The 19,348-nt window shown below is 38.8% G+C and overlaps 1 protein-coding gene across 1 annotated transcript in view; it reads left to right on the top strand.

The window, feature by feature from the left end:
- The window catches only part of LOC306880185 (creatine kinase B-type-like), a 985,569-nt gene that overhangs the window by 331,680 nt on the left and 634,541 nt on the right, over positions 1–19,348 (top strand). The window lies entirely within an intron of this gene.

Raw genomic sequence — 19,348 nt, 5'->3', positions numbered from 1 at the left:
TGCCATATATTGCATGTTATATTAAGCTTAAGCCTTTTATGCAATATGGGAATTCAACACCCAGTGCTATTAAGTACATTTTATTGTGTAAATAGTGGCAGTATATGAGGATAAAATCAAGTACAGAAAAAAAGTGATGTTTTGTCAACAGCCCTTGATGTCCTTTTTATTTTTCACCAGAAAAGCTCATGTCTTTTAAGCATTTGCTGCTGATCATGTGATCTTGATGTCAACTAAGGAGTCCTTATATTACATTATTGAAATAAATAGTAGAGATTTGCTGTAACTTTCATCAAATTTCTAATTAACTGGGAAGAGGAAGGCGTTGGAGTGTCATGGAAAAATAAAAAGCCTAAATTCTGCCTTTTATAATCAGCTTTGTCCTGTTTTGGGGGTGTGGCAGGAGCTCCCTTGAGTGGGATGTAGATACAGATAATACGATTGCACCAATGTCTGTTTAATACCTCCTCATTATGAAAATGTCAAGCATCTTGGTGTCGTGGTCTCTAGAGTAAGACTCTCAGAATGAGGATATGGCCTCACGTTTCTGGGCATATGTGCGTGTATTTGATTAATGGGATTGTTCATATTCATATGTTTGAGTCAAAACATGCCAGGAAACAATCTATCTCAATGTGTCCACCGGTCTAGGTAAAGTTAAGCCTGTGGTGGTGCATGCGTGGGAGGTGTGCGGAGTTTGTGTGTGTGTCACCGCACATCATGACGCACACAGTAGAGCTAGATTTGATACACAGTTAAGCATAGAGCCACTGGGAAATATCGGCTAAATATCAAAGTGAATAAATAATCAGTGAATATCCTTTACAAGAGGGTTATTGCTGGAGTTTTGGAGGATTGGGACTGGATGACTGAGTAGCTTTAGGAAGACTGAAATAAATACAATGGGAGCTTTCACACAGGTTAAAGAGATCATTTATTCGGCAAGAGAGACAGGAAAGGAATGAGGTAGGAATGAAATTAAGAGGATTAATCAAAGAAGAACATCAAGAAAACCACAGCAGTCAAAACAGTCAGGTGAGATGGAAACACAATGCACATTACTTAAATGTGATTCATCCTATAATGATTGAAGAGCAACATTAGCAAGAGCAATTGTTAATCACCAAAGTCAGAAGTGAGTCACTATATATATATATATATATATATATATATATATATATTGCATGTAGGATTTCCCCATAGTTTTCACACTACATTGAAATTTAAATTACATGTGTCAAGGTCAGCAGGAAGGGACCCAAATGCAGAGTGAGTGAAAAATATTTACTGAAAGCACAAGTTAAGTGGGGTGCACAGTCTTGAGACAACTCCAACCAGTGGGAGAGAACTATGCCTCCAGAGGTAGATGGTCTGGAGAACAGTCCCAGTCGGTGGCCAAACCAGGCAGAAGAATGGGGAGAAGGCCAGAGCAGAGAACCGAAGGGCGTGCAATCAGAGTGAAGGGGCATAAAGCAGGCTAGTATCAATGAAAGATTCTCAGCACCAGGCTTCGTTGGCAGACTGCCTTGGGGAACAAACAGATAGGGGGTCTCAGGCTGGTAGAGCAGGACTGGAGGTTACACAGCAAACACAACAACAACACGAGAAACATGAAATAAAAAGGGGAAAACAAAAAGTAAATTAAAAAACTAAAGGGAAATATCTAAACTTAGACTGATGAACAACTAAAGATGATATACAAGTAAATATAAGCAAGATTCCTGAGGAACAAAACAAAAAAAAAAACCTAGAACATCAAGAGCAAAAACTGCAGTAGGGATTTACAATGACAGGGCAAGAACAGAGTATAGAGCAGCAAATCAGTAACTGTCTCTAAGGCACAAGATGAACCCGCAAACACAAGAGAAAAAAAACAACACAATACAGAGGGAGGAAAGTACATGAGGGCCAGGTGAGCACAGTTAAGGAAACAAGGGCTAAACAAGAGGGCGTGACCAAGGGAGGTGGGATCACAGGAACACATGGTAGACACAAACAAAAGACAACCAAAGAAATATTAAACAAAGACAACATAGACAAGGCTGCCAGGGCAGAGCCCTGACAGTACCCCCGTCCCAATGGATGCCTCCTGGCACCCAAACCAGTCCAGGGAGGTGGCGAAACAACTAGGAACCAAGGGGATACCAACTGGACAGGCTTGAAGGGAGCAGGCATAGCAGAGCCATAGCAGCACAGGAGAGGGGGTGGGGAGGGTGGGAATAAATCCAGTGTTGTAGCCTGGCAGGGCAGAGTGGGAGGCTGCTGGAGGGGTGGGAAAACCGCAAGTGTTTGGTTGCATTGAAGGCGGAGTTGGAGAAACAAGTGGTGTATCTGGGGGTATTGACTGGCTTGAGTTAATGGTGGCTCGAAAATGGTAGAGTAGGGCAGGGTGCTGTCTGCTACTTGGGGAGCAGGAATGGCCTTAGCATTGGGGACAGGCTCTGGGCTGAGAATGGGTTTAGGAATCAACTCCGAGGCCATAACACCACTGATAGAAAAGGTGGGGAGTTCTGATGATTTTGGAGCAAGGCAGGGAACAGCCTCCCAACCTATGACCAGACTAACAGAGAGAGTGGAGGATTCTGATGGGAGTAGAACTGGTATACATTCTGGCTGCTTCTGGACTGAGACTGACTCTGAAATGGACTCTGGGACTGATTCTGGGATGTTTTCTGGCTGTTCTTGGACTGGTACTTGCTCTGAAATGAACTCTCGAGTAGACTCCGAGATGGACTTGTGTGGCTCCAGGACTGGGGCTAACTCCAGCATAAACTCAGGGAGAGAAGCAAAGTCTGAAACACACTTCAGGGCAGACTCCAAGGACTCTGGGACTGGAGCAGAATACGAGATAGGAAACAACTCTGGGGTGAATCTTGAGGGTAGAGTTGGGTCTGGGACTGATGCGGACTCAAAGACGGAGTCTAAAATCTGGAGGACTGGAGCAGATTCTGAGCTTGTGGCAGTGAGAGCTGGTTGCTCAGGAATGGCCTCAGCGTCATCCATGGACGAAACAGTGACAGCAGGCTGCTTGAGGTTGGCCTCACTGGCTTTAACAGGAAGGACAAGCAGCTCAGGGATGATCTCTGTTGGCATGGTACGACTGGCTGGACTAGAATCTGTGGTCAGAGTCTAGTCATCAAGAACATCAAGAGCAAAAACTGCAGTAAGGATATACAATAACAGGGCAAGAACAGAGTATAGCACAGCAAATCAGTAACTGTCTATATGGCACAAGACAAAACACAAGAGGAAAAACAGCACAATATAAAGGGAGGAAAGTACACGAGGGCTAAAACGGGCCCTGTGGGTACAACATGACTTGCAAGGAAGGCTTCTCTGGGCAAAACAGGAGGTTCAGAGACTGTCACCTTTGTTACATGGTAAAATGACTGCTCAGAGATGTTCTCTGTGGGCTTGACAAGGGAGTGCAGATGACTCTGGGATTGCCTCTGTGGTTGTGTCAAGACTAACACGAACCTCCTCTAGAAAAGGCTCCAGGGCTGAAACAGGAATGCCTCTCTGGGCTGCTGGAATGGGCTCAAAGACTGACTCTGGAGCACCCTCGGGGACAGCAGAAATGCCCTCCGAGGCTGCAGGAATAGACTCAGGAGCTGACTCTGCAGTGCCCTCATGGGCTGGCACATACTTTGACACCTCTGCAATGACAGCTTCAAACTCAACAGCTTGTGGGGTGACTGTACCATTCTCAACCGGCTCAGGGATGAGTGGAGTTAATTTGGCGGTGGCCAAACCAGCCAGAAGAATGGGGAGAATGCCAGAGCAGAGAACAGTAGGGTGTGCAATCAGAGTGAAGGGGCATAAAGCCAGCTGGTATCAATAAAAGATTCTCAGCACCAGGCTTGGTTGGCAGACTGCCTTGAGGAACCAACAAGCAGGGAGTCTCAGGCTGGTAGAGCAGGACTGGAGGGAACACAGCAAAAACACAACACTCAAAACCACACAACAACAACTCAGCAACACGAGAAATGTGTAATAAAAGGGAAAAATAATAAGTAAATAAAGTAAGCAAAAAAAAATTAATAAAAATAAAGTAGAAGGAAATATCTAAACTTAGACTAATGAAAAACTAAAGTATAAAATCAGAGTAGTTCAAGACTAGAAACAAGACTGATGAATAACTAAAGATGATACATAAGCAAGATTGCTGAAGAATAAAAAAAAAAAAGAAGCTAGAACATCGAGAGCAAAAACTGCAGTAAGGATATACAATAAGAGGGCAAGAACAAGCAATTCAGTAACAGTCTCTATGGCTCAAGACAAACACAAGAGGAAAAACAGCACAATATAAAGGGAGGAAAGTACACGAGGGCCAGGTGAGCACAGTTAAGGAAACGAGGACAAGACAAAGGCTAAACAAGAGGGTGTGACTGAGGGAAACAAGGAGGTGGGATCACAGGAACACATGGTAGACACAAACAAAGACAAAGCAATATGTTAAGACACAAGACAACCAAAGAAACATTAAACAAAGACAACACAGACAAGGCTTCCAGGGTAGAGCCCTGACAGTATGTAGGTTTTTCCTTGCAGTTTTTTACACTAAATTGTAACTAGCAACTTTAACAATTAAAACAATTAAATAATGGTTTTCTGTAGTGTAATGTTTGGGACATATTTGTAACTTAATAAAAAACTTAATATTAATATGCAATTTAAAGAAATAGTTTAATTTAGCTCAAAGGGAATCATTTATGATTTTATAGGGAATTTGAACAGACTCACTGTTACGGCGATTCACTGAACCAGCCGTATAACAAACACTGCACTGGATATTAAAATCCAAAATATAGTGAAAGCACTATTAAATAGCACAGTAACAAGATCAGCAGTTTAAGACATTAACTTGTAAGCACAAAACACAAGATACTTCTCTTTCCAATATAAATAAGATTTTATTTATATAAACCTAAGACATAAACTAATCTAAGACATGAACACAAGTATTCACACATTTACACGTTGCAGAAAGAGAGAAAGTATGGAAAGGATGAGTTTAAGAGAATGGAAATGTGAAATCCCAAGTTTACAGCAATATGTTTAATTGCATAGACCTGAACAACCATCAATCACTTATTTAACCCTTGCTTTGAGTTTCTCAATGAGGCTAAAATTTATATTAAATACACCAATTCCGTTAGAACCTGGAGGTGTTACTTGCTTGCTTTGCTAAGGGATTCCCTTTTGTCGTCGTGTCGTTGCAGGAAAGGGGGTTCCCCGAAGTTGCTGATTGGTTGAGACTTCGTAGTTGTGAAGTGAAGTCTTGGGAAGCCAATGGAGTTGTGGCTGGTAGAAGTTTTGAGGCGGTCACAGACTCCAGTTGAACTCGGAGATGAGGCGTGACGGCAAAACTTAACTGAGTACACGAAACTCACAACGGAAAAAAAAAAAAATTAAAGTAATAGAATAAAGGGATGTAAAGAGACTATAGGTTAGTTTTCTTCTCATTGTGGTAGCATCTGGCACGTGGGCCAGAGCACGCTCAAAGAGCAGCGTCAAAACGCTGTGGCAAAAGAGAAGAAGAGGAGAAGGGAGAGGTCCAAAAGGTTGTAAGAGAGCATTTTTAAGAAGAAGACCGAGTTTGATGGTGTCCTGAGTTTTAAACTCGGCTTTCAGACCGTCCCATCTGGACGTCTTGACCAATTAGATACTGTCCTTGCTTGGGGTGTTGCTCTGTTCCTCCACCAAATCAATAAATCACGTTATCTGCTCAGTCAGAGGTCCGAACTTTACAGGCTCTTGCAAAGTATACTTTTGAACATGATTTCTATAACAAGACTATGATGCATTTGGCAAAGAAATTATTGGAAGAAACATTTAAAGCATGAATTTTCAAACTCATACATACCAAACACGCATCTGAATCCTTCAGCTATTCAATAATGATTAAAAAGACATACATAATATTTGATTAAAACATGATAGTTTAATATGTGGGTTACAAACATAATATAGGTTATTTCTATGCAGAGAAATAATTCATAAGTCCTTTTAAGATGATTTTTAGTGCATATGAACAGAGAATAAGTGGCATGTTCTGTGACGACCAGAGAGAGGTTAAAAGGTCTCCTAAGGAATTCAAGTTTTTGTCTTGTATGGGGGAAGACCTGCCCAAGAGAGTCTGTAGCTCGTGATTTTCTATCGCAGGTTTACATGTGACCATCAGTCTTGATTACTTGCAACAAATTTGACAGTCTCCTTCCTGAATTGGAATTATCAATAAGTGTTCTTTTGTCTCAAGGTTGTAAGCTGTTTTGTGAAAGAGTCTTGCTGGTTAGTTTGCTTGCTTCAGACTAGTTGGAGCTAGGAATCTGATTTATGGCATCCTGTTTCCTTGGGCCTCTCGGTGGAATTCCAGCTTCTCATGTTTCAATGTTCTGATCGCATCTTAAATTTGTCTGATTCAGTCTCTGATATTCTACATATTACATTAGGATTTAGTGTTTGTTTGTTTTTTTAAATGACCAATTACCAGTAGAGACCAACAGGCCCCATTACAGTTTCCATTAAAACCAATACAATTCTCATTATAATCAGTAAAACCATTACAAATTATGTGCTGGTTTCTTTTATTTCTTTTTCTTTTCAGCATGGGATTGAAATACATATATATTATTGTATGAACTAAAATACTTGAAATCTACATAAAAAGAGCAGAACGCAAAATGTATAATATGACAATGATAAACATAAATGGTAATGTGACGGGGCGAACAAGACGTGAGACGTGCAGATCCATTTGCAAACTTTATTCAAAGGCAAGGTCACAAAACAAGCAAGGTTCATGAAATGGCAAACAGGAACAACACAGGCAAGACAAAGAGTAATCCTAGGGCAAGCGTGGGTCGACGATCGGCGAACAATATCCAACAGGGCAAGGCAGAGAGATAATCCAGGTACACGAGCAATAATCCAAACGAGGTGAAAACAAAGCCCGAACGGCAAGGAAAAGGGTAAATCCAGGAAACACGGGCAGGTATCAAACACGAGAAAACTAGCAAGGCAAGACTATAACAACTGAGTGGGCTCTTTAGAGTAGCTATCACTAGGATATACGGTATACAATACTCGGCGATGAGAGAGGAAGTCCAATGCTTATATAGTGCGTCTGAAGGGATCAGCTGTGTAATCAGTGCAATGTGAGATTGGCGACAGCTGTGTGTTGTCAGTGTGATGGATGATGGGAGTTGTAGTCCGATGGTGAACTGCAACAGTACTGTAGTGCAAGAGTCAATGTGGTGAGTGAGTGACCTCTGGTGGTGATTAAACGGAAGTTCATAGACAGGAATCGTGACATAACCCCCCCCAAGGAGCAGCTGCCAGACGCTCCTATACAATCAAGGAGGGCGGTGGAGCAGAGGCGGAACAGGGGGAGGGATGGAGGGCCCGGTCCCCGTGGAAGTGGAGTGGCCAGGGACCGAGGCAGAGCCGGCAGGACAGGAACCCAGGGCCGAGCCAGAGGCCAGGACAGGGCCGACAGAGCAGAGGCCCACCAGGGCAGAGCAGGAACAGGAGCCCACCAGGGCAAGGCAGATGACACAGGAGCCCACCAGGGCGGAGCAGATAGCACAGGAGCCCACTAGGGCGGAGTAGACGGAACAGGAGCCCAGCAGGGCGGAGCAGATGGCACAGGAGCCCACCAGGGTGGAGCAGATGGAACAGGAGCCCACAAGGGCGGAGTAGACGGAACAGGAGCCCACCAGGGCGGAGCAGATGGCACAGGAGCCCACCAGGGCATAGCAGGTGGAGCAGTAAACCACCAGACTGGAGTAGAAGACCACCAGACCTGAGCAGTAGACCACCACGGCGAAGCAGACAGACCTGAAGACCTAGGGACTGGGACCTAGGGAACACTGAGACACACGAAACAGTAACAGAGCATTTTTGGCCCCAAGAGCCGAGGCAGGGAACACAAAAAGTTCATCAGTAGTCTCCTGGGCTGAGAGTTCATACTCAGGCATGCTGACGGAAACTGGACAGGTGAATAGTTCATGACCAAAGTCAACAATTGAAACAAGACTGACAGAGAATTCAGACACATTACTCAGAATTGGGCAGACAGATGGATCAAAATCAAGAGCATTGGTTGGAACTAGACAGGCTGATTTGTCACACTCATTAATTGAAACTGGACAGACACCTGGTTCAACATCAGACTCATTAAGGGAAACTGGACTGGCAGGTAGTTCACAAACGGATTCATGGGTTGATCTGGGGTAGACTGACCATTCAAAATCAGCATTATTGATTGGTTCTTGACAGACAGGGAAATCAAACACACGCGGGAACACTAAGAAAGTTGACGGTTCAAAAGCTGACTCGTTGATAGGAACAGGGTTTTTTTGGCACTGACAGGGGTAACAGGACAGACATGGAGTGCGTTTGTAGTTTCGGGGATCATGACAGGCAGGTTCAAGGGTTTACAGGTGGGTTTTTGGGTTGTGACAGACAGGGCAACAAACTTGTTATTGGCTTCCTTGAGAGTGGTTTGAGAGACAGAAAGTTCAATATTATACTCACGGACTGGAACAGGAAATACAGATAATTCTGAATTAAACACACTTGGGGATAGTGGTCCAGCAGACAGATCAAAACTGGGGGCATTGACTGAAACAGGACTGGTAGACCTTTCAGTAAGTGACATTAAACAGATAGACAATTCACACTCAGACTCATAAGTTGAAACTGGACAGAGAAGAGCTTTCTTTTTATATATGTATGTGTGTGTACGTGTGTGTGTGTGTGTGTGTATATATATATATATATATATATATATATATATATATATATATGTATCCATTTCACCCAAAATGTCTCTTACGCCCTTCTGGTTCTCACCCCTCGTTATGTACAATTATAGTAATGAGTCGTTTTGGGTGTGCAGCAAACAAAATGCATATTTAATTTCCATTACAGGCTAATAATAGCAGTGGACTGTAATAAAGTTGCTACTGTAGTAGTACTTTGTACTTGTCGTTTTACTCAAGTAATTTTGAAAATGAATAGGCCAACTTATTTTACTGGAGTAATATTTTATTGGGGTATCTGTACTTTTGCTCAAGTACTTGATTTGTGAGCCACAACCTGATTATTATAGTGACTATTTGCGTATAACTGTTCAGTAGTAGTTATTTCATAGTTATTTTTCTTGAAACTTAACTAGTAGATAATTAATAGTAGTTCTTCAGGAGGTATGACAGAATACATTAGTTATTGATTAGCTAACTGTTACTTAACACAATCATAAAATTGTATTACATACTGATTAGTTAACACATCTTCCTTAGTAGTTAACAGTAGTGAGTTAAGTGTTAATGAATATTTACCTGTTAGTTCTTCAATAATTCCTTATTAGTTATGCAATAAGTAAGAAACAGTATTCTAAAGTGTTACCACATAAACCTAAAACCTGAAACAACAGAATTCTTCAATTTGAGTATATGTCTCTTTGTATTTGTGTCATGTTAATCAGACTAATCACCTTATAGGTGACTTCATTTACTGTATTTTCTAACTCAATATCTTTCAACCCGTTGTAGAATCACTTAAGGCACTAAGTGAAAATAGCTATAGATTCTATTTACACTGTTAAAATAGCAGGATTTTGTGCTATTTAAACTACTTATTGCAAATAGTGGCAATTATTTGCACCTCAGTATTGCAATACATTATAAAACAGTATGCAATAACAACTTATTTAGTGTAAATTTTAATTTTAATTTAAATATTTAAATGGATACCACCTTATTGGGACAATAAAGCCCTCCCTACACCAACCCTAACCCTACCCGATACTTTATCTTCAACTTTTTGATTATTTCTTTCATTTTTATTAAAAAATAAATGCTTTTCTGATTTGATCTGAAATTTGAAAAGGGAGAGAAAAAAAAAGTTTGTGACAAGGCAGAATCGAACCCTTCTCCAGAACGTCCAGATGGCCAGTCCGCCCCTGTCAACATGGATATTAAAATCACCAGCAATTAGGACTTTATCTACATCCAGCACTAACTCAGATAGAAAATCAGCAAATTCTTTAAAGTGTGTATGGTGCCCTGGTGGCCTGTATACAGTAGCCAGTACAAACATTGCAGGGGATTTATCATTAACACTTGTTTCTTTGGATAACGTTATATGAAGCACCATTACTTCGAACAAATTATACTTGAAACCCGACCTCTGAAATACTGAAAATATTGCTATAAATTGTAGCAACACCTCCCCCTTTACCTTTTGGACGCGGTTCATGTTTGTAACTGTAATCTTGGGGGGTAGACTCGTTTAAAGTAATGTAGTCATCTGGTTTTAGCAAGGTTTCTGTCAAACAAAGCACATCTACTTTATGGTCAGTGATCATATCATTTACAAAAAGTGCTTTTGTAGAAAGGGATATAATATTCAATAAGTCAAGCTTTTTCATTTGTTTATCTGTATTATATCTGTTTTTTATTTGTTGAACATCAATTAAATTGTTACTCTTACTTTGGTTTGGATGTTTTCTGTATTTTCTAGTTCAAGGAACGGACACAGTCTCTATAGTGTGATATTTAGGTGAAGGGGTCTCTATGGGCTGAGAATTAACTGACTTCTGTGACGTGAGGCAGCTAGCAGACGGTCGGTTTAGCCAGTCTGTCTGCTTCCTGACCTGGACACCAGTTAGTCAAACTAAGTTAGTTATGAAGCTCTTTATTTACACTACAGTGTCAGTAAAGTGCAACAGCTTTAGGTTAATGGATGGGGGATTTATTGGCTTACCGTCTCACTTATTGGGCAACTTAGGGTCTCTGTGACCCAGGAGCACAATGGGAAAAATGTGACTCAGCTTCAAGCTACGTGATTAAAGTATGACTCACACAGCAAGTTTATCAGAGTTAATATCTCCCATCATACATCCACTCATCCACTCAGTAATTTGCCATTTACAGAGTACATGTTGTGCCTGATTCTTAACATACAGCACATAAAGAGCCTCTTATGTGCGATGATTATAGAACACATGTTGGATTCTGGATTTTGAGTTATCATGAAATAAAACAGCCCTGACATCCTGCGTCTGGTTGTTGCTCCCGAACAGCTGAAAGTGTTGTGCTTTTATACTGAAAAAATACATCTAAAGCCTTCCAAATGAGGCAATAGACCTAAACAAAAACATTTCCAGCTTTTATAACCTGAGTTCTTGGGAAATAATTGTTCACAGTAAACATACTCATACCCATAAACATCCATTTATAAATGTCAACAGTCATTTACTTTAATGCGAAAATGGTGGTATCTTTTTCACTCCTCTGCCGTTGTTTACAGTGAAAAGAGACCAGGTAATTAACCTTATAAATATGGCAAGATACTGACATTGTCATTGCCACTTCACAATCTTGGAAAATCAATGGGTAGAGAGCAGCTGCACACAATGTTGCCGCATCTGATAAGCCGCTATGTAATTAATGCTTCCGCTGAGTACGGCTGCGGCATTAGAGAGGGAACTCCAGGTTGAGGGAAGAAACACTGATATTTCAGGGTGCTAATTAGAGGTTGTGTTGCCTTTCAGATGAGCAATGAGTTTATCAGGCAGTGTGCTCTGCAGAAAATAAATGCTTTAGACCAGGCATGGGCAAACTCGGTCCAGGAGGGCCGGTGTCTCTGCAGAGTTTACCTGCGTTACATTCGGAAGGGCTCATCCCTATGCCCCAACCCCTTCAAAGGGTTTACCCTCTGGAGTGAAACCTTCGAAGGGTTGAATGGTGTATGGGTTTCATGAAGTGCCCTTCTGCGTCATCAACCCATGTCCATATGGATACACCGTCATCATGCATCTGCGCAAAGAATCATGGGGGCCAAAGTGTCCATCAGTTATACCCTTCGAAATCCTTCATTCTGAAGAGCCCTTTAAAGGGCCAGTTTTGAGCACTTCGGTTCGGAGCGACCCTTCAGTATGAAGAAAACACTAGCATTAATTCTGATCATGACTTGTCGTGAAAAATGAAGACAGTTTGACGTTTGTCGTAGGGGAAGTCACACTGCAAGACTGTGCACCAAATCCTCTGACACTGCCAGAATTTCGTCTGAAGTAAAATTTTATCACAACGGCCATTAATCGGCTGTTGGTGAACATGTCAAACAAGCGATCAAAGACTTGTAATAGATCAGATTTTAGCCTGGGATTACAGCCATCTTTTAGGATTTTAAAAATTTGTCTCAGATGACCAAATCATGGTCAAAATCTCACAGTGTGAGCTGGGCTTTACTTGGCAAAATCACAGTGACCAGTTGGTTACATCAGGTCTGTAGGTAAATAAGAAGAATAACAAAGCAGTAAATGGTTAAACTTTGCATGTTTATAATTACTTCAACACATTAAATTAAATGTAGTAAGAAATACCAGTTTGAAATATCAAGAAGCAAAAGTTGTTTTACAGGAAGTGATATATAGCCTAACTGGAAGCGGATGATGCCAGAAGCCTCATATTCAAGTTAGAAATCCCAGTGCCAACTGTTACATTAAAAATAAAGTGAATGAAAGTCTAGCCTTAGTCTTCAGTGACATTCCTCATGTGATAGCTACGTTGTCTAATTTTTAAGGTGGCATCATAGCGAAAATTTGTTCCATTTTTAAATAGTGGAATGTGTGAAGCAAATGATCACACAAGTCACATTTCTGATTTGTTTGCGTATTTGATGACTTTAGACTTCATTATTGTTGCTTGCAGCTTTTCATTTCAGTGGCTTCCACAAGTTTGATCAAACGATTCTGAGATTCTGCAACCATTTTTCATCATGAGTTTTTCTTAAAAGAAAGTGTAAAATATCTGGATGAGACCTACACAGCAGTTTATGAATATATGTTTTATACATGTCAGAACTCTTTATCTTTACAAACATAAAGAACACTGATCTAGGCCTTCAAAAACTCATGGTGAAAGATGTGAAGTAAGCCACTTGGGAAATAAGTGATGACGTTCTTCTTAATGGTGAATACGGTGACACTTATCACATTGAGTAAGTTATGCAATTTTAAAGAAGCCCCCTGGGCTCAACGAGACTGATGAAATGTTGAAAGAGAGGAGTTGAGAAAAGCATAACTGCCTATACTGGCTTATAATAACTCAAATGACTGGGAAATCTTTCCTTCTTTTTTACTTTTGCTACTCCACTACTGTAATATCATAAGCAATGCGGACATAAAAAACCAGTAAACTTTCATGTCTCTCGAAAATGAAAACTACAGTTTGAGGTGAGTTGTAAATGCAAAGTGAAGGGGAAGATAAAAGGAAGATAAAAAGCAATTAGAACAGAGTAAAATCAGATCGGAGAACAAAATTGCACTCAGCGAAAAATGAGCACTAGTGTAATTAGTGTGTGCAATTGTGGCCACAGGATGATTAGAAAAGTATTCTTTATGCTTTATAATAAGTCTGAGAACAATAAGCACTGCAGCATGGCAGGAATTTAAACTATGAAAAATGACTTTTGATTGAGAATTGGGGAAATAAGCAATTCCTCTGCTTCAGGCGATATATTTCTTGATTGAAATCATCTACAAACTAGATCCAATGGGATGCTGTTTCAGTGATTAATGGAACATATTTATAAGTTTATCTCTACAATTTGTTTACTTGGGAACAAGATCCCATATTCCTCAGGGATATTTCCTGTTTGGCCCTTCTAGTGTCCCAAAATTTCTGTGAAATAGGATACAGCAGGGTTGAGAAAAATCTGCTTTTTACATGGCGTATGATTGGAGAAAAATACATGTATTTTTTATTGAACGCATTTTGTGGGAAAGAAATCATAAAGTAGTTTAAAATCATAAATGTATAAGGTGGTGAGGGTGCCCTTTGACCCCAAACTTAGGGTAGATGGCTGACCAGCATGGGGGAAAAGGCCTGCAGTAATAATATACATTTTGTAGCTAAACTAAAGTGTAATAATATGTGTACACACTTTTTTAAAACAATTACTTCAGCATAGGTTATATTTTGTTTTGATAATTAAAATAATGTAATATACTCTTGTGTCATATATAACCAATTAAACATAGCCTAATATTTTATTATATATGATTATTTCATTATAAATATGGTTATTATTTATAACATGGACACCCAACTTATTAATATTCACCATTTGAATCTAACAATGTCACGTCAACAAATGGAAAAGTCAGCCTTTTTTATCAATTGTGCTTTTATTCTCAACAGGGGTGCTTTTCAAGATCTTTCTTTGAAAATATATTTGGTTTAGGGTTGTCAAATCGATTAATCATGATTAATTGTATGCAAAATAAAAGTTTGTGTTTACATAATACATGTGTGTGTACTGTGTATATTCACATGAATATATAAATACATACACATATGTAAAGACAAACTTGTGGATGCGATTAATAGTGATTAATCGATTTGACCGCTCTAATTTGGTTATTTTAATGATTTTTATTTGCTTCATATATCTATAACATTTTAAAAGATATGAAATATTAGTCATTCTATAGTAAAGACTTAGCACAGAATCGAAGTTGTGTCAAGGATCAGCCAAGTTTTCGTGCACATAGTGAAACGTGGCTGTTTAGGAAAGTGCTGCAGTGAGTTCTTGTGCCATCTAGTTGTTTATAATGATATCTTTAGCACATACCCTGCTCTGTCTTATTCGTAGCCTATGTATCCATAATAGCTCATTGGTCACTGCGATTTTCAACATCTTTTGTTGATCCGAGTAGAGTATGGTCTTGGTAATGAATCAGAAGTCTCACGCATTTACAGCAAATAACTTAGGCCTACTTCCGCACTGCAAAATAAGGTAGATACAACAGTTCAATAAAAAAATATGTCACTTACATTGTGGACACAGTTATTGCCAGTTACTCTGCCAGCGAGTTCCAAACGAAGCCAGACCACAAACAGTCAACAGTTGTGTTTCCAACCAAGCAACACGTGTTTTGTTCCTGAATGAATCAGTATTCAAGCAAATCGGTTGAATGAGTCCTTCTCCCAGCTACTGGCATAACAATTTTACTTCTAGAGTCACTGAAAAATTCCCACCAGTAATTTATTTAATATTTTGTTAATATTTTAAATGAAAGTGTAGGCCTACTAGTTAGCATACATTAGTTAGTATTATTAACAAAAATGAACTAACAACAAATATTTATAAATGCAAGGCCTAATCTAGATTATAGGCAGCTAATCTAGAATAAACATGTCTGAAATCCCAAAGTGTAATACTGACCAGAACCTGTCTTCTAAGATCTTCTAAGAAACATAAAACTGATTTCCCCACAGATTACAGACTTATAAAACATTGATCTGTTCATTAGAATGAAATAATGTTGTCAGTTGAGCCTCACATTCTCTGACTCGTCTCATGGTGGTTTGTTCTGATTCCTCTTCCTCTCGTGGGGGTTTTCATCCTGATTCCTCTAATCCAACATCAATATTTTGTTGCCTGTCATTAATGGTATAAATCAGCATGAAGACACGTTCAACCCCCCTCCTATTCACATATTTCAGTGTGAAAAGCCATTTGGGAAGATGTTGTATGGTCTAGCACCTTTCATTATATTCGGCCAGTTTCTGAGTGTCGATTTTAATGTTTTGATTTTTTATTCCCAATATCCTAACTACCAAAAGCAAGTCAAAGCATATAGGCCACTGAAGTGACAAATTAGCAGTGTTGCCCAGGGCAGATGATGCTGTGTATAGATTGCAGTGAAAACTGTTTGCGCTTGGATTTTTTATGCCACTTTTTCAACTCCATTGACATGGTGTTTGTGTGAACATTTTTAATATCAAGCTGACATTCTTGTAAACAGACAGACAAAATCTCTAGTTTGAATATTTTCAACCAGGTATAAGTTACCCACAGTCTTACATGCCTTGCATATGGTAAAATAACATTGGTCCTGGTATATTGACTACTTACATATCAACCATTTTCTGTCTCTTAACATGTGAACAATGGAGATACATTGGAGAAAAACACAAAGCAAAAGAAAAGGTCATTATAATGGTGAAAAAGACTTACCATGCAGCTTGAAAAGTGTTTTATATCTTCAAATGTGACACTTGTTGAACATTCATTGTATTATAACAATAACAAGTATTATAACAATAAAAGAATTATAACAAAAAGACGATTGTTGTCGACATAACATCAATGTACTGCTTGGACTTGAGCGAGGACCCTAAAGTTTAAAGATTCAGCACACTGTACATAAACAACAAGTTTGTTGAGTCTTCTTTTCATCAATTGTGCTTATTAGATTTGCTCATTTGTTCAAAAGAAGAGATGGTCAGCTTCAAAACACGAGCCTTTTCAATGGTAATGCCGTTATCTAACTGAACACATTCACAGGCTCATTACATCCTTATATTGGCTAAATGGGCTCCATTTTTTTCTACGCAAATAACCTGGATGTTATATTCATCTATTGTATCCATCTGCATAATAAGATAAATGATTTCATGGGATGTGACAAAACAGCTTTTAACTTTGCATGATCTAACTACAAATATGGACATAGTAGTATGAAAATAAGCTTTTATAAGGTAAAATGAAGATGGAATGAAGACATTACAGTTATTAAGGTCAAAAAAGGATGCTGAATAAACACCTACGTAAACGCCAAAATATACAACATACAATATCATTTTACATTACCTATCCAAAGTGGCTTAATTTGCGTTATAAAAAAACACCAGTGTAAATGTGATTGAACTGAAACAGTAGCTGCTAAATGGCGCCTCTTAGTGGTTGAAGAAAGATACATCAAGCGTTTTTAAACTCTTATATGAAAGAGGTCATCGGAATCACTAGAAATAAGCTTTTAACACTTTTTTTTTATTTCGTTCGAGATTAATCTCGAATGAAGTTCTGTGTTTGACTTCTGTGTGTGACTCATACCATCTTTTTAAAATGCAATTATTTTATTAACTAATATACATATCTACCAGTTTACCCCTGATAAATAAATCCAAACGGGTGACTTGAAACATGCCAAATATGTGACATAAGTATATTCAGTACATTCATAAGTTCATACAGTACTCATTGTGACCAGAAGAGTGCAGCAGCAGCATGCAATTAACTTTCCAATACCGCTCTGAGTGGGGTTTAGAACCTACTTAAGCAGAATCTGATTAGGTTTAGAAGTTATGATTTAGTCTACCACATTATGGAGATTTGTCAATATATGCCTTTTCAAACCCATATTCTCCTTTTTATTTTTCGGAGAATTGCCATGTAATCACCAATGACAGTGGCCGTCATGCTCCGAAACATACAAAAGGCCCAAACACGCACTATTTTCCATGGAAAAAATAACAGCATAGATTCTGAATGTCGTGAGGGTGAGTAAACTATGACACAATTTTTATTTTTGAGTGAACTTTTTCATTTTAGATATTCAGATCTGGGAATGAATAGCGGTATGACCAATATGTAATTTTGTCTTTCTAAATAAGTTAAGTGAACATCTGCTTAGGTCATTTTTGTAAAAAATAAACACAAATGCATTCCAGAGGAAGGTGTGGAAGTCCAGATCCTGCACTTGGGCATTGGGAGGAAATAGGCTTTCCTTAAAGGAAAGACTGTGTGCTAGAAAGCTGCTTGCTGCCGAGTTTATGCTGGAGTTTAATTTAATGTAAAAGCTTTAATTCCATTATAATACAGCCTTCTGCTTCATATTGGCATGTGTTACATTATCTACACATTCAATTTATTCAAATTAAATCCATCAATTAAGCATCTGTGCTTGATTCAGATGAAAATAACCATATGCTGGGAGTGACCAAATCCTGCCACACTCATCATTTAATGTGGCGGTCAGAGCAGAGACACTGATATATATGGCTAGAGAAGGCAGATGAATAAATTCTCCCAGGGTAGATGTCCAGTGAGGGGGGTCTGGGACAGAGCGACAGCTGCAGGGAGACAGTAAATGTGCTTCCCATCTCTCCAGATGGCCCACATCTTCAAAAGCCTCAGATCTTTACGTAATGGTTTCCTAATATGTTAAGCGTGGTTTGAGTTTGAGGAAAGAACCTGAAGAGATCCAGGTGAGCATCAGTTGTGACAAAATAGTATAAAAGTACTAGTATAATAGTATCAAAGTAATATTTGATCATCTTGGACTATAGTTTCCACTAAACTTGCTGGCTGCATAAAATAATGATGCTAATGCTGACTTAAAATAGGGCAGCCCACTAGGTTTTGTAACTGAACCGCAGTGCTTGAACTGCATATGTGAGCATTCCAGGTCATGGACCGCCTGGAAACATCAACTTCCCAGGAAAGACCAGGGCTTGGTCGATCAGCAGCTGGTGAACAGAGCAGTGCCTTTGTTGTGCGCCTCTCTTCCCATTGATCGCTCTGTCTCGTTGAGATTCACATTAGAACCATCAGCAATCACCTCCACCTCAATCATGGAAAGGGCCCTGGGCTGAAAACCATTAAATGGTCTGCTGGGTTGTAATCGTAAAATCATGCTGTGAAGCCCCCAGCCCGTCATGTAAAGAACCATTGACAAAAGCATGCAGGGCAGCATATTAAATCCTGCAGAAATAATGGCTATTGCAAAGATGCATTATATGTAAAGTGGAATCTTAACTCACTAACTCATCTTTAAATTTTAGTAGTATGTAGTGGATAATTAGTATACTATAATAATAATAATAACAAAAACTGCACTGTAATTTTTAAAATAAGATTTATAATAATATAATATAATATGATGTAATATAAAATATAATATAATATTCAATTCATAGGATGCTTTTGGTTCCTATATATTTTATATTCCATAACTGTATGTAATCTTAATTATAATATTATATCAACCTACTCAGGCTGCTTTAAAATACATAAACAACACATAAACAATATAATAAATATTAACAAAACAACACATTGTATTATAGTGCATGTATTTTCTAATATTTAAAACAAATAACATAAATTGTATGATTCATACAATACTTTTTTATACTGTTTTATACTTTTTTACATTAAGCCATTGTAAGGTAACTTAGTGGATCCTTTTAACAGACTGTGATGAAGCATTAACACTAACGAGGTTTTTTTTTTTTTTTTTTTTACTATTTTAATAAAAACACAATGTATCTTTATAGCACTATATTGAGCATATTACCCTGGCATTAATGCATTAATTTACAGAAAATCAAAAATTGACTCTGCTGTGTGAGTATTTCTTATACAACAGCTTCGTAAATGACCGCAAATTTGACATCTTACTCTATTTTGACCATGTAATCAATCTCTGTTGCTTTTGGAGCAAATGGGAACTATAAATGTATAAATAAAATATATTTATTTTAGTTTC

The sequence above is a fragment of the Barbus barbus genome (genome assembly GCF_936440315.1).
Source record: "Barbus barbus genome assembly, chromosome: 14".
NCBI lineage: Eukaryota > Metazoa > Chordata > Actinopteri > Cypriniformes > Cyprinidae > Barbus > Barbus barbus.
Note: the sequence above shows the minus strand (reverse complement) of the source record. Positions and strands in the feature narration are given on the sequence as shown.